Source organism: Saccostrea cucullata, unplaced genomic scaffold, assembly GCF_032062105.1.
Source record: "Saccostrea cucullata isolate Sc308-1 unplaced genomic scaffold, CSIRO_AGI_Scuc_v1 ctg3417, whole genome shotgun sequence".
In the NCBI taxonomy this organism is placed as follows: Eukaryota; Metazoa; Mollusca; class Bivalvia; order Ostreida; family Ostreidae; genus Saccostrea; species Saccostrea cuccullata.
The window spans coordinates 20,001-30,914 of record NW_026932261.1 but is presented as its reverse complement, the minus strand read 5'-3'; the positions used below and the strand labels follow the sequence as shown (position 1 = coordinate 30,914).

The 10,914-nt window shown below is 33.2% G+C and overlaps 1 pseudogene; it reads left to right on the top strand.

Annotated features, from left to right (window-relative positions):
- Nucleotides 1-3,226: 3,226 nt before the first annotated feature.
- Nucleotides 3,227-10,914, top strand: part of LOC134234743 (transient receptor potential cation channel subfamily M member-like 2) — a 27,670-nt pseudogene continuing 19,982 nt past the window's right edge.

Genomic DNA, 10,914 nt, shown 5'->3' with positions numbered 1-10,914 from the left:
TCCGCCCTCTGTATTTCATATATCTTAATGTCATAAAGTGAAATTTTTGTACAGGGTTTATTTTCGTAGCTTGAAAACTAGAAAAATAGACAGGGCGGACCTTAAAACGCAGTTATCAGAAATGGTCCGCCCTCTGTATTTCAGATATTTTTATATTATAAAGGGAAAATTTTAGACAGGGTTTATTTTCTTAGCTTAAAAAACTAGAGAAAGAGACAGGGCGGACCTTAAAACGCAGTTATAAGAAAAGGTCCGCGCTCTGTATTTCATATATCTTAATGTCATAAAGTGAAATTTTTGTACAGGGTTTATTTTCGTAGCTTAAAAAACTAGAGAAAGAGACAGGGCGGACCTTAAAAACGTAGTTACCAGAAAAGGTCCGCCCTCTGTATTACAGATATATTCATGTCATAAAGAGAAATTTTTGGACAGGGTTTATTTTCGTAGCTTGAAAACTAGAAAAATAGACAGGGCGGACCTTAAAACGCAGTTATCAGAAAAGGTACGCCCTCTGTATTTATCGTCTTTTGCCATTCAAACAAGTTTGTACAAAGTTAGGCTCATAGTAAACAAAAATTTTGAAATGAATGACCGTTCTCGATTTACTATTAATAGAAGATCACAAAAGTCGGATGACCCCTACCACATTGAATGGTTTAGTTCTTTATATTTCGTGAATTTCAGCGTAAAAAATTGTTGAATCGTATGGTTTAGATATCAATTAATGATTGATCAATTAATGATTTGAGATGAAAAATTTGCTAACTTTGTTTATTTTTTCACATTTTACCAGGGCCCATAAGTGCATTCGTTCTTTTCTGAAATTGTGTGTCTTTAAACTCAAGCTCTTTATAATTATGTACAATTAATATCGGTATACTTTTAAACTTTAAACTTTTTTGACAGGTATCTGCGTTATTTTGCTACACTCCATTACCCCCCCCCCCCCCCCCAAAAAAAAAAAAAAAAAACATTCAGGAGGGGGTATAAAATGTTCGGATTTTTATTGAAACCGAAACCGAGAGACATAAGTATAAATAATATATCATAAATGTAGTGCACATAGATTTTATTTGAGCGACATATTGTATATTAAATATGAAAAATAAAGGCATTTATAAATCCAGCAATTTATCGACTTAATTTGGTTTGATTTCGCCAATTAATGCACATTTACCTTGTCCAGGAGTATATTTAGTAGGCCGCATTTCATTTCCGGAATTTTCAGAACTTTTCATTTCCAACATTTTTAAGTTTTTACATTTTAAAAGTTTTCGTCTCCGACATTTGTCAAAGTCATGTCAGTACTTTTTCGTACATGAAAAAAGAATTCATGCATCCGTTATAAAAATCCTTAAGGTAAAATATTTTAGATAATTTATTCAAATAAAAGACTTTGCTCTTCAAGTTAGCTGTCAAAGAAACTTAATTGATTTTACCCTGGAACAGATGTAGGTACATGTATTGTGAATGTGAAGTTTCATTTAACTGATTCATTTACTTATTAACTAGTCTTAATATTGTTTACTTCTACTACTACTACTACTAGAAGTAAACAATATTAAATGTTAAACTTAAATTGCCGTAAAGGTATCCTAAAAAAAATCCAAAAATGTGAAAAAAAAAATAAAATAATGTCGAAAATGAAAATAAAATTGTCGGATTCCGAAATAATAACAAAAATTGTCGGCAATGTTAAATTCAGGAAATGAAATGCAGAGATCTAGTAGATATAATAATTAGCCTTTGAATAGGTAAGAAACAGTGTTAACTTATAAAAACACAGGGGATATGGTACTTTAGGTTTTCTCAAACGAAACAATTATAGGCTAACCCCCAACTGCCCAATCCGAAGACATGTTGTTTTTACAATAAGGGGTGTAGGGTAGTACACCGTGATATAAGCCCCTGTCACAGCTAGTGACCCTCCAGTTATTTACAACAATATTAAATGTAAAGAATGACAGATTTCTTTTATCAATACTATAAAGAAGTATATTTTGAAAGATGTGAACTTCAGTTTTTGTGAGTGGATTAGTCAAACGTTTATCATGTTTATAGGAAAGAGAGTGTAACTAATTGATTCGTGTTGGACTTACGAACATTTATCTGTTCATTCAATACTGATTAATCTGCCAGTAAACAAGGCGGTGAAGGTAAATGTATGTACATTTGTATTCTTAATATTTTTTTAATGATAATGTTGACATTAGTGTATTAATTTAAACGACAAGAGAAGCATGTCCCATCTTCCCGACAGGAAACCCGGTCAATAAATCTATTCATTCTTTATTTATGTATTAATTTCGATTTCTTACTTATTGTTTACTACATTTTCTTGGAGAAAAAACTAGCTATTAATACGACTATATATCCTTAATTAATTTTAAAAGAATAGTTTTTCAATTAATATCGAATGAACCACATGCATACAATTTGTATAAAAGGCCGAGGGCGGACCTTTTCTTATAGAGCCAGGCGGACCAAATATGTTATCGTATTTGGTCCGGCCGGACCTTTAAACGAGGCGGACCAAATATTATGCGATCTAGAGAGGTTCTTTATTTGGCCTCTGTCAGCTGACTGTCACAATAATAATAATCTTATTCAGCTGGATACTGTATACAATGTAGTCTGCCTCACTAAACATGCTAAATAAGCACATCAAGATCAAACACATTTTAAAGCAAAATCAAATTCATGAAAATATTTTGTTTCTTTTTTAAAGATTCATCATTTCTAAATTATTGTTAGCTAGACTGAATGCATCTGCCTTCCATGAAAAAATCGAAACAAAAAATATATGATTTTTAGAAGAAAATTAATTTTGGTCATTGGCTCATTACTCATACAAGGGAGTTATCATTATTTCCAGAGCTTATAAAACATGAACATTATACTTGCTATACATTATGACAACTTTTATTTCAGGATTTATTTGGGATTTGAACCAGGAATTTCTGGGCATTATAATTAAGGTATAGGATCTAGCACTATATAAACAGTTTGAACTATTCAACTAATACTTCATACAATCAATTTAATTTTTAAAAAATGACAACAAATTTTAAAAATTTGTTTGTTCATATTCAGATGTTTATAGGATAAATCATATTAAAAGCATACTTTATTTTGAATCAAATTAAAAGACTCACTAAAAATTCATTTAATTTTCCTTTAACATGAAAAACCTTAAACATGTTTTATGTGAAACTGTAGACTTGACATGGAAGAAGATCTAGAAGAATTTCCTAACATTGAAGTGGACCCTCCAGATGTCACAGTGTCCAGTGTGGCATCTTATGTCAGCACAGATTCAGCAGATGACCTTGACTGGTTACAAAACTCCAAACTTACAGGGGGCATAACCAAGTTTCTGTATGGCTCCACTGAGGAAAAGGTTAGATGGTCAATAGCTGTAGAGAAAAAAGATATTTTCAGTGACTTAGCCATGTTAGCATAGAAGACTGTTTAAACACTTGGATGGACCAAAAAATTATGTTCATCTGTATCTCTTGTAATATAAGTAATCCCAGATGAATTCCCACTGAAAAGTGAAGTCAAAGTCAAAGGGAAAAAATCAGGGTAAAAAAGATTGATGCAATGAATGGTCAAAATGTATAAGCGTATTATGATGTTTGAAAGAAATATCTTGAAAAGTTTTTTTGAAACTTAGCTTAATTAACATTTTTTGGGGGGGTGGGGGGGGGAAGGTCAAGGTCAAAAGAAATGTCAAGGTTAAAAAATGCTTTATGCATTTAAATAGTTCTCATCAAAATGTATCAGCATTTAAAGATTTACAAAAATATCTAGAAAATTTTCTTAGAAACTGAGAAAAACACAAAGTGTGACAGGAGGACAGATGGAAGGACAGGAGGATGGAAGACAGACATGAAAAGCACTATATGCCCCTGTCAAATTCATGGCAGGGTATATTCTTATGACATTATTTGAGATAAACACATTAATTAAAGTGATTGGATTGTAGAGTCACACAAGTTACTATGTTTGTGTGGGGGAGGATGCTACGTTGGACAATGTGGCTAAATACATCACCAAAGTGTGGAAAAGAGGAGCCCAGACATCATTCTCTCTGTTATATCCAGTCTCAGTCATTTCAGGAAGTGGAAGAATCAGCAGGAAGTGGAAGATTTCCAGACAGGTTTGATTCAGGTCAGAAGGGCAAAGGTCACAGGCTAAAGGTTAAAGTTTATAAGAATTAGACTTTCTATATCTTGGAACAGATGGTTAGAGAAAGTGGACCGGGTAATCTCATTAAAGCACTTTTTACGAAGCTTTTATCTGCCAATTCATGTATACTTTTAATGTAAAATTGTACATTTTCACTTGTATCTTATTCTTATTTTGTTTGGGAAGTCCTGCCAGCACAATTAAAGATGGATGGATTTGTAAAATAAATTAAATATACTTGAGTAACAAAATTATATAAAAGTTACAACTTTGCACTGCTTTGGTCATAAATTCTAAACTTTTAGCTGTTTGCATTGCAGGCTATGAACTCTACCAATATGTGGGTCTTGACAAATGGTTTAGATGGAGGAATCGCTAAAATAGTTGGGGATGCTGTTCGTTTTGAGAGAGAGAGGCGGTCTATTTTGATGACTCGAGCTCAGAACCCCTATGTAAAGCTTCACAAGAAAGAGGATGTAGAGGAACTGCCTAAATTGACCGTGATGGGAATCGTTCCTAAACTACAGCTCAAGTGTGTGGCCGGGACTGAGGGATTGGTCAGTAATCCATTAAATAAACATGGGATTTATAGGTTCCTCAGGAGCCTGTCCACATCATTTTTTATGAAAGAAAATAAATTTTTGTCTTGGGGGAAAAAATTTAAGTTTTTGAATCCCCATATCATTTTTCTCAGACTGTATCCATACAGTTTGAAACCAAAAAAAGTATAACACAACATTTACAAGTCTATCAAAATTTGCAGTGTTGAATGATTTTGACTTTTTGCTGATAAGGTGGTCAGTTAAACCATGCAAAATGATATGATTGATTTGTAAGAAGTCTACTTTGTGGTACTCATTAAATGTTAATATGATTATGATTAAAACATCTGTTAAAAAATAACATCTTTGCAAACTTGAGCCATTATTAATGTGTTTTATATAATCTTAATAATTTCAGCATGACTCTATCATTTCACTTAAAAAAACGGGTACAAAAGAAGCAATCGAGTTGAATGGAGAACACTCTCATTTTATCATAATGGATGAGAATACTGATCTAAGGGAACTGGAGGGCTTTAGACTCAGAATCGAGGAGAGACTTCTGATCCCCATAGGGAGGGGCACAAGATACAGAAAAATCAAAATGTTTGATCCCTCCCTTGGTAGGTTGCATAATTTTTTAGCTAATCTGAGTTTAAAGATCAATTAAGCTTTTCTAATCACCAGTTGTCCGTCGTCCATCCATCTGTGGTAGTGTAAAGCCAAAGTTACTCAGGTGAGCATTGTGGTCCATGAGTCTCTTGTTTTGAAGTTGCAGCTCAATGTTTTAAAGTATTGATTGCAGCAGACTTGGGATATGTGTATATCATGTAAAGGTTGTTCCCACATACTAGTTAAATGAAGTTACAGTATTTCACTTTTGAAATTTGACTAAAGAAATTATGGATATACATGTAGTGAAGTAAATTCACAGGTCCCCAGGATTTCAATACAATCAAGTTTTACTGTAATGGTTTTGGAAAAATATTCCCATGAAATACATATATTTATGTGCATGTATATTGTTCTATATTTTTTAAACTTGTGTTCATTATTTTAATTTTTTCATTTAATTTTGGGTTTTACAGATGCAGGATCTAACACAGAAAACATAACTCTGATCACCAGCACCAGTACCCCCATGGTGGGCCTCCTGATACAGGGTGGACCATTAGATATTGACCATGTGGTGGACCTTCTCCGGAGAAAAGTTCCTGTTCTGGTTCTACAGGGAACTGGACTGGGAGCCGATCTTATAGCATTTGTGTACTTTGAAAAAATTCACCAGTAAGCTCACTTTTTTGTTTATAGCCTTGATAAATTCATCAGTTTGCAATTAGATGTGTGTTTCTTAAGCCATATTTATAAATATTAATTTCTTTAATAGCCAAGGTGATGAGTATGAGTCTTTTGTGAAAACTGAGTTAATTAAGAGAATGATGAATTGTTATCCAAAGGATTTTGTGGACAATGAGCTGGCCCGGAATCAGTGTAGAGACAAAATACTGGAGTGTGTAAATCTTGCCCACCAGGTTTGTCTCCAAATTGTTTGCCAAGTTGTTTTCATGAAATAGAAATACATGTATATGATACAGTGATACATTTTCAATGTTTTGCAGAAATAATGATTATTTTATTACATTTAATATTGTAGGAGAATGGGAGGTTTCTAACAATTTTGGATATAAATGCTGATCCCACTGGACTTAAGAACTTGGACAAATACATCTTACTCACTTTGTTTGAATGTGGGTTCAAGCTTGTGGCATTGATTTTTGGTAGAATATTGTACAGAATAATATCAATAATTTGAGAGAACTATTGCACAAAAAAGCACTTAACCCTTTCTCTTAGAGTATTTGTTTTATACCATCTTGCACCATTACATTAAATCTGAGGAAAATTCAAAGAAATATTAATATTGAATGGGTTTTCTGAATTTTTTTTTCATAAATCAGCCATTTGATTCTCTCCCTCAGCTCAAGGGTCGAAGACAGGAAGTGAGTTTCAGGAACAGTTCCAATCTGATCTCAAGTTGACCTTACACTGGAATAGACCTGATCTGGCAGAGTCTCAGATTTTTGAGAAGTATGATTGGACAAGCATTAAGGTATAGATGTTTATTAGTGACATTACATTCAAACCATTGCTTAAAATCCAAGTACTAGAAGTATTTCAAAAGTAAGTTACAAAGAAGTGAATGTTAATTTACAGCTTTTGGTTATACAATAAAGTTTATCGTTTGTTTTACAGATAACACCCGAGCTGTTTGATAAGGCTTTGCTGAAGAGAGGGAGAGAGAGGTTTGTGGAGATATTCCTGAAGAGGGAAACAATTGTCCTACATGAGTATGTCAACTATAAAAAGCTTCTGGACTTGTTCAACAACCTGGACATGCCTGATTTTTTCTGTCAAGTCTGTCTAGAAGGAGTTCTGGCCAAATCTCCAGTGAGTTACGACATTTATTTAGTTTTTTCATTATATTGGATAAACATGATGCTTGTTAATTTTTTCTCTTTAACCCATTGAATGGTCTTCTCAAAATTAATACAAAGGTGAAGTATGAAAGCCTTAGCACCAACTGATTAAAAGTTATGACCAAGGTTAAAGTGTGATAATTAGGGCCCTGCAAGGATTTGTGGGTGCCCTATAGTAATCACTCTGTCTGTCCGTCTGTCTGTCCGTCTGTCATTCTTCCTTCCACAAATTTTCTGTTTTTTCCTAATAACTTTTTTTATGGTAGCCCAATTAAGATCAAATTTGGTATGGTAGTTCAGTAGGCAAAAGACATATTTTGATGCTAAATTTGTTTCTCTATGTCCTCTGGTTTGGAGCTGGGGTGGTGGGGTAGATTCCTTAACTTTATATAAGAATGAATGGGCAAAGAGAGGTAACTTCTGAAAATGTTCCCATTGTAAACTGAATACTGCAATGAATGAGTCCCTTGGGAGTAATTAGCTTTCCTCCTGAAGAAAATCCAAAGCATTATCTTTACCTGTCACATTGAGATTAATTACCACCTCTGTCTACAAATGAAGTTTGTTTTGAAGTTAAGTCCATTTAAGTGGATTGAAGTATAAATGTTTTTACTTTTAAAATTTTTGTTGAAATACCCTACACAATGAGTTCATTGAATTCTTAAAGCAATAAATAGATTAAAGAAGATATATATTTTTTTTATTTTTATTTATTTTTTTCTTGCTTCATGTAAATTCAAGAATATTATTGATTTTTAAGGTAGTAGGATAAAAACCTCATTCTATCATTACTGAAAAAGTTCTTATTATAAATTCAGAAGAAAATGATGAGAGAGAAGGACAATTAATCCCTTGGGATTAATTATCTAGTCTGCTGCAGAAAATTTAGAAGGCTTATCTTTATCTGTCACTTTCAGATTAATGAAAACCTTTGTCTGCAACTGCTGTTTGTTTTGAAGTTAAGGTCAAGCCTTCATGATATGTATTTGCATTCATTGGAAGGCTGGCATTTTATATAACACAAGCTGCCTTCATTATTGTTTAGATATACCGGTATATACATTTTGAGTTGTTCTTTACTGCCTTATGTAAATACAAGGATATTATTAACAAGTTTTTGGATATTCAGGAATTATCTTGAAATTTTAAGAATACAGTTGCGGTTTGTTATTTGTCATATATTTTTGAATCATTCCATAAGCTGCACCCTTATAATTCTACCCCATGGCGGGGCCCTTGCTGACTGGTCAGTTTTCTAGTGTGTGTAAAAGTGGGTCAAACTCCAAGGTCAAGGTCAAGAGGTCAAATTTGATGGTACCCAAAGAAAGGTTTTGTCACAAGGAATACACCTGCGAAATATGAAAGCCATTAACACCCACTCAAAACTTTTTGTGCAAGGTTAAAGTGTTTGTGGACAAACAGACAGGCAGATGCATTATAGGGAAAGGAGTATATACATCTACCCCCAAATCTTTGATTACTGGGGCATAAACAATGATGTAGGGAACTTACAAAAAATTGTATGGAATAGATATACAGTTATCTCTTGATCTTAACATTCATCAAGCATATATTTTTATAGTGCATGATTTTTCAGTATTTATAGATCATATTGGAAAGTGAAAAGGTAACAGCATGATTTTCAAACATAGTATATGTAGAATTTATATAAAGTAAAACTATCTATGAATTATTTTAACACATGTTTTAATGCTTAGTATTCTTTTACCTTTTAGCCATGGTGAGAGACCTACTCATTTCATATGTAATAGGTGTTTGTTGTATTTAATACACATAGCCAGAATTCTGTTTATTTATAACTGGATGGGCTCATTTGTAGTGAGAATGATTAATATGTAAACTATTGACCTATTAGGCTCTACCAAACTTTGTATGGATGAAGCAACTTGAATATTTACTGCCCTATACTGTAAATCACTTTTTATTCGTGAGAACTTTATTTTCGCGTAATTACGCGAGACGGTATGCTCGCGAAAAATTCATTCTCGCGTTTAATAGAATTCCGTAAGATTATATAGAGCGATGACCAAAGTTTGTGAAAATTTGGTCTCGCTTATAAAGAGTCAATGACTATCTCGCGAAAATAAGGTGTCGCGAAAATTATGTGATCTACAGTACTTATGCTAAATGCTTTGGAAGTTATCTATGACTATAATTAATGAATTTTCTAAGATTTGGTTGGGTTCAAGTTTTTGTATTATTAAGTTTTCGATCCTTTCCCAAGTAATGCTTAGAGATAACAAAAACCTATCTTGCATTCTGAATCATAATTGAAAAACTGTTTTAATAGTTATGTCTCTTTTTATTTCAACTGAGCTGAAAGCTTAAGTGAGCTTTCTGATCACAGGTTGTATGTCACCCTTCTGTCTGCCTGTATGTAGACTTTTCACATTCTCAACATCATCTCAAGAACCACTGGGTCAATTTTAACCAAACTTGGTATAAAGTATCCTTAGGTGATTTTTCATGTAAAACAAAAAGTCACATAACTGAAACATACAAGGGTTACTGTTAAAAGTTCTATTGATTTTCACCAGAGATGGCACCCAAAATATATATATTTTTAAAATGTGGCAATATGCAATTCTATGTCCAATGACATAATCTAAGTTTGGGTTTTTCCTTTCCAGTGCTTCTTACACCTTTATATGATGATCATGCATCGTTTTAAATATTCCCCTAACAGGCCTAATTAATAGGAGGTGTATCTTTTGTTGTATTTATGTATTCATGTTCATTATATATTCATGGCACATATAATGTTCATCATCTTAGTTTTCAAAGCCAGAAAATATAAGTCTTGATTAATGCCTTCACCATGTATTTGAGTGTTAAATTGTCAATGTGTTTTGTAGGGAATGAGTTATCCTGTAGACAAGGACTTTGTGATAGGGAAGAAATGTGACCTGAATTACCTTCTGTATAAACTGACCAGTCTGGAAGCTCTTGTGTCCTCCAAGGACCTCTCTATGAACTCTACTGGACAGTTTGTGTGTGACAAACCTACTGCTGAAAGGAAGGTCTGTAAATAGATTCCTGTTTTTAACATGTTAAAAAACACGTATTAAAAGGATCCAAATTTAAAATACCTAAGCAAGATAGCATGGTAGAAGACTTTAAAGAACTTGATAGATAAATGAAAGTTAAAAGATATTGCATATAGTTAGAGTACAGTTTTATTTCAAATAGATGTAAAGAAAATCTCTTTGATTAGATTTAGATTTGATGTAGGATATAAGTGATTACATTGAACGTTATGTTTGAAGGCCTTGAATGCCCTGATTTACTGGTCAGTTTTGACCTTTAACCCCTCACTGACCAGAGTTCTATGGAGGCGGTCTGACCAGCCGATGGTAATGGCTCTTGTAATCAGTATGATCTGGCATACACTGGCCATAAAATGGTGTAGCAGAGATCTGGACATCAAACGACAGCTCAAGGATGCTGCTATGTAAATACTTACTCTTTATTCAGAATATGACATTGTAGACCAATAATAATTCTGTTATGTACATACACATAACTCACATTTTCTTTTGGAGAACTTGACAATAAAAGGACATCACGATTTATTTTTCCTTTTATAACTTGAGAACTATTATTTGTTAGTAAGGCCCTTAAAGGAAATCACAGGATTTGTCTGTCATGACATACTAAATATCCCGTTACACTTCTTTTTAACT